The sequence below is a fragment of the Danio rerio genome, chromosome 10 (genome assembly GCF_052040795.2).
Source record: "Danio rerio strain M-AB ecotype USA chromosome 10, GRCz13ab, whole genome shotgun sequence".
In the NCBI taxonomy this organism is placed as follows: Eukaryota; Metazoa; Chordata; class Actinopteri; order Cypriniformes; family Danionidae; genus Danio; species Danio rerio.
In genome coordinates, this window is record NC_141030.1 from 16177138 (window position 1) to 16183080 (window position 5943).

Sequence of the window (5943 nt, forward strand, 5' to 3'; positions counted from 1 at the left end):
GGAAACCCACGTGAACACAAAGAGAGCATGCAAACCTTATAAAGAAATCCAACTGCCCCAGCTGGCACTTAAACCTGCAACCTTCTTGCTGTGAGGTGACAGTGCTAACCATTGAGCCACCGCACCACCACAAAAAAAACAATTAGTCAATTAAAGTAAATCAACAACATTAAATTATTAATGTGTCCACTCCACTGTTTTCTAGAAAGTTCTTTGAAAATATATGAGACAAACGTGAGTACAAACTGATAACACCACAGTAAAGGTCTGTGCACACTGGAATGCTTTTTGCTCACGTTTTTCATCAATGTTTAATGTCTCGTAACTAAATAAAGGTGATCATGCACATCAACACGCAAAACGGCAGACGTAAAAGCGTCATTTTTAAATAAACGCCTCATGCTCGTTTTTTTTATTCCACCAATCAGATTGGCACTTTGTTCACATGCACAGAGCTGCTGAAGTTACAGTAAACAGCACTTGGAGGCGCTCAAGCACAAAACTGTCAATGCGAGTGCACATTGAAGAAGATGCCAAAAGGCGATATGAACTTTCTTCATCACTAGAGCTGGAGCTGCTGCTTGAACCATCCAAGGTTGTTCGAATTGCGAGTAACTTTGACAAGTGCGTCAACTTTCTCTCTTCTTTTTTTTGTGTTACAAGCGGGTGTAGGAAGCCTAAAGTTGTATAGCGCCATCTAACTTCAAGGAGCGATTTTGCATACTCTTCTGCTCGACGCCTGTGAAAATCGTTTATGTTTGAATCTGGAAAAACATCTTGAAAAATGCGACTATAAACGCAAATGAAAAGCGTTCCCAGTGTGTATGAGCCTTAAGGTTGTATTAGTTAATACAAGCCAGGCTCATTCTGATTATATACCCTATATACATTTCTGGAGATCACAAAATGCATCCCAGGAACTACGTTTTATTTATTTTTTATTTTTTTTTTGCAGTTTTTGTTTTTTGCAAATCTGCCAGACATGCAGAGGTCGCTGTGTACTTTTTTCAGATCTCAAATTTCTCTTGTAAGTGCCATTCTCGCCTGTTGTTCTCCCGTAAATCCACAAGAGGCCACTGTCGACAGACTGACTTACTGGCTGACCAACCGACCAATCTCCCCCTTCCCTAAACCAAACCAATACAGTTTAAAAAGCACAAATTGACCCACCCAACCCCTTCCAAAAACCCAACCAACAGTATTTTAAAAAGCAATCCAGAAAAAGAAAAAAAAAAACTTTTTAAACATATTTTTACCATGTTTTCAGATTTTACCACATTCTCATCATGTTATTTACATCATTCAGTCATTTTCTTTATTCTTTATTATAGTCTCTTTATTAATGTGGGGTCGCGATATTGGAATGAACTGCCAACTTATCCAGCACATGTAGATAAGAAGATGAGACTCTAATTGGTTTAATGCATGTTATGCTCAGAACACACCCATAACTCATTAAGAGAATAAACACAACACTGTTAGATCAGCGTATTAAAGCGTATTTTTCATTCATTCATTCATTCATTCATTCATTCATTTTTTTTCAGCATAGTCCTTTTATTTATCAGGGGTCGCCACAGCAGAAGGAACCACCAACTTATCCAGCACATTTTACGCAACGGAAGCCCTTCCAGCTGCAACCCACTGGGAAACATACATACACTCTCATTCACACACATACACTTTGGACAATTTTATCTTACCCAATTCACCTATAACGCATGTCTTTCGCCTGTGTGGGAAACCGCAGCACCCAGAGAAAACCCACACAAACACAGGGAGAACATACAAACTCCACACAGAAATGCCAACTGATCCAGCCGAGGGTCTTCTTGCTGTGAGGCGATTGTGCTACCCACTGCGCCACCATGCAGCCAAGTGATTTACATATTAATTTTATTTTTCAGCTTTTGTTTTTTTCTTTTTACCTGCTTTCTGAATCTGTTCTACACTGGACTTGAACCCTGTTGTCACAGTCAACTCTACATCTCAAGTCTGCAGATGTATGTGTCCAGCTACCAGACAAACTAGTTACAGCGGAAAACCCGTCCATTCGGAGGTTAGCAGCCAGCTGGTAAGTAAGAAAAGGAACGCCGTCATACCCCCTGTAGCATTCGTTTTAAAGCCATACACAGCTCGGGCTACGTAATTCACAATTTCCAGAAATGAATAGGGCTACGTTTTCAGAATGAGTCTATGTTGAGTTAATGTTAATTAATGCACTTACTAACATAAAAATAATATACTAATTACAGTAATGATGTTGTTCATTGTAAGTTCATGTCAGCTCACAGTGCATTAACTATGTTAACAAGAATAAATTATGTTACAAGAATATATGGATGTTAATAAAGCATTAGTAAATATTAAACTTTGATTAATAAAGGCAGTAAAATTATTGTTCATAATTAGTTCATGTAGAAACATTATTTTAAAGTGTGACCTACATACGTAGTACATGTATTTACAAACTAACATTAAAATCCCACAAAACCCTGTTTCTGAAAATAAACACATACACACATACACAAAAATGTTCTTGAAAGTCAATCTTCAATGACCACTTGCTGGTTAGTATAATAAATAATTTATAGCTCCTCCTTTTGATGCTCTATCTGTAGTCAGGTCCATTTTTTAACATGATAAGATGATAGGAGTGCTGGGAAAGACACAGCGGGTTGAAAAAAAAATTAATCGTACTGTATGTTGATTAAAGATTTTTACCCCCACATCACAGTAGCTACAATAGTCTTCCCACACGTTTCACTCATGATGTATCTGGAGGCCCTAGATCATCAGACAAACATTTCACATTAAACGAATCCACCCTCGAATGCCTCTCGTGTCCACGATGACCCTGCAGGAATGCTAACCCTCCCCTAGCGTTGACGTTTATTAGCTTGAGTCTATGCGTGTCAGTGGGAGGACAGCTATATAACACGCACCGTTCCTGTGGACATTTCAGAGCAAGATCTGGCTGGGATCATAGGAAAATCACTTAAACCTTTATAGGCCCGGACCACATGTGAGAGGTGGAAGTCACTTTCACAAGGAGCAATATGGATGATATATACATGAAGTGCAGCGGTAGCGGCTAGTCTGTTGCGCTGCTTTAAAATACTTAATGAAACATCTTACAGTTTAATTACGCAGTGGCACAGGGTTGAATAAATCAGTTTGACGAGACTATTTAATATTGTTCACATGATGGTGGGGAAGTCTGGTTTCCATCAATCGACTTTCGGAATTGCAAGCAAAAACACTTGAATGTAGCTTTTTTTAGGTTACACTTCACAAAGCTAATTAAACTAATTATGAGCAATACATATACAGCATTTATTAATCATAGTTCAACATTTACTAATGCCTTATTAGCATGCTAATTCATTAGTTAATGCACAGTAAGTTAATAATCTAATAGTAAACAACTGTTCATTAACTAGCGTTGCTAAAATAAACACATACTGTATTAAATGTATTGTTCATTGTTTGTTTATGTTAGTAAATTCATGTATTACTGTATCTTTAACTAATACAACTGTATTGTAAAGTGTTACTTTTTTATGCTACTGTTAAACATGGGAAGGATACACATGTGCATTGTGTGAGACTGTAATGCTTAAAGGTGTAATTCACCCTAAAATAAAACAAATTAAAAAAATTAATTGTTAATAATTTGTGTGAATGATTTTTATTTTATTCATTAATTTTGCACAGATCAATATTTTTGAATCATTGGTAATCAATGCATAGGCTGAAATCATTCATTTGTGTCATGCTTAATTTTCTGTTATTTTGAATATGCGTGCATCTCCTGGATGACCGATTTGTCTCATGGGTGGCTGAAAAAATCACTGAATAAACTGATAGGATTAGTTCTAGGGGTTGGATATTTCATACCTGTTGAGACTTCTCATTTCAAGAGCCTTGGTTGGCTTTTTGCATTTAAGTCCAAGTTCGAGTTCGATTTGATTTTATGTATATACCGATACGGAAACCCTATCCAATACATCTGTAATACGTAAAAAGAATAAAGAAGAGCAAAAAAAAAAACAGATACAGAATGTTCCTTATTTTTATTATTTTTTTTTTTTTACTTTTTTTTTATCATTCACAACTCTGTTAACAAACAGAGCACTTATGTAAGGTATCTAGATCAGGGGTGTCCAAACTCGGTCCTTGAGGGCCGATGTCCTGAAGAGTTTAGCTCCAACCCTAATCAAACACACCTGAACCAGCTAATTAAGCTCTCACCAGATATACTAGAAACTTCCTGGCAAGTGTGTTGAAGCAAGTTAAAGCTAAACTCAGCAGGACACTGGCGCTCCAGGACTGAGTTTGGACAACCCTGGTCTAGATGATCCTTTTCTTTTATGGTTCGTTGCACATGGCGTGCATTTCTCCCCAAAAATGACCGCAATACACGTTTACACTGTGTGATGGTGCATCCCAGATGCCCCCGACCCCAAACAATGGTGCTTGTGGACACTGTTAACATAGGGCTTCCTTTTGGCACAGTACAGTTTTAACTGGCATTTGTGGATGTAACTATTGTAGTACCTGACAAAGTAGTCTTGTGATTATAATGCTTATAGATGAATGATGATTCTTGATGCAGTACTGCCAGAGGTATCGGAGATTGCAATTGTACATCTTAGGCTTGCACACTTGTCTTTTAAGCACTGAAATTCCTCCAGATTGCTTAAATCTTTTAATCATGTTATGCATTGTTGAAGATGAAATGTCCAAATGCCTTTCTATCTTTCTTTGAGGCACATTGTTTTTAAACATTTCAATAATTTTCTCATGTATTTGTTGGCAAACTGGCAATCGTCTGCCTGTCTTTGCTCTTAAATATATTACTAGCCTAAATTGCTCCTGTTCCAACTTTTTTGGAATGTGTTGCAGGTCTGAATGACAGGAAATCATGTCTATTTACAAATGAAATAAAATTGACCAGACAAAACATGAAATATTTTGTGTTCATATTGTCTGCAGTGAAATACTAGTCAAGTAATTTTCGAAAACAATACCTTTTTACTGTCACACAAACAAATGGATTTACTATTATTTTACTATTAGGATTAGTTTTATTAGATTTAATGCCATCCATAATTTGATGTTGCTTAGATTTTTGCTGAAGTCTCTTCTCATCATCAAGGCATTTATTTGTTGTCAACACAGTACAGTCTGATTATAACCATTTTTCTATCATTTTATACTGATGTACATGATCTACTGAAAATGTCTTGATTTATATTCTGTTTGGATATCCAGGCACTACATTACATTGTTAATTATATCAAATGAACATTAAAAACAGTACATGTTTACATTTTTAAATAATGGTGTCCTTGCATTTACTGTTAAGTATGACAAATTAATATACACATACCACTAATTAATCATGACATAAAACAGTCACAAACTGCCATGAGATTGCTTTTTTTTTTTTTTTTTTTACGTTTGGATAAACAATTTCTGTCTCCTCATTTAGATTTGTGGAGTTGTTTTTCTTGGCTTGTTTTCAGATTGGTGCTGTAGTATTCCTGTTACAGCACCTGCTGTCATATAGTGGTGAAACTCAAAACAACTGTGTTGTGCCATAAATGACACGTTCTCATTAATGTTAGGGTACAATCTATAATAAAAATAAATTAGCAATGAAATACAAAGCAGTAGTATATTAACTAATGATGTTAGACTGTGGGTTAAATTTACCATGAAATCAAAGGATTGTTCCTTTTTCTGCTATTGTGACATGTATCCAATTGAAACGATACTGAAATGTAGGACATGACTTTGTCCTTTGCGAACTGTAACAATGAATGGATAAAAGCAGGCCATAAATGAGCTCACTAACTGGAACTAAAATGTAAAGCTTTTAATTAATGTGGTGTGGCTATTAATTGACACACTGTTTACGTACTGTTTAAACAATAC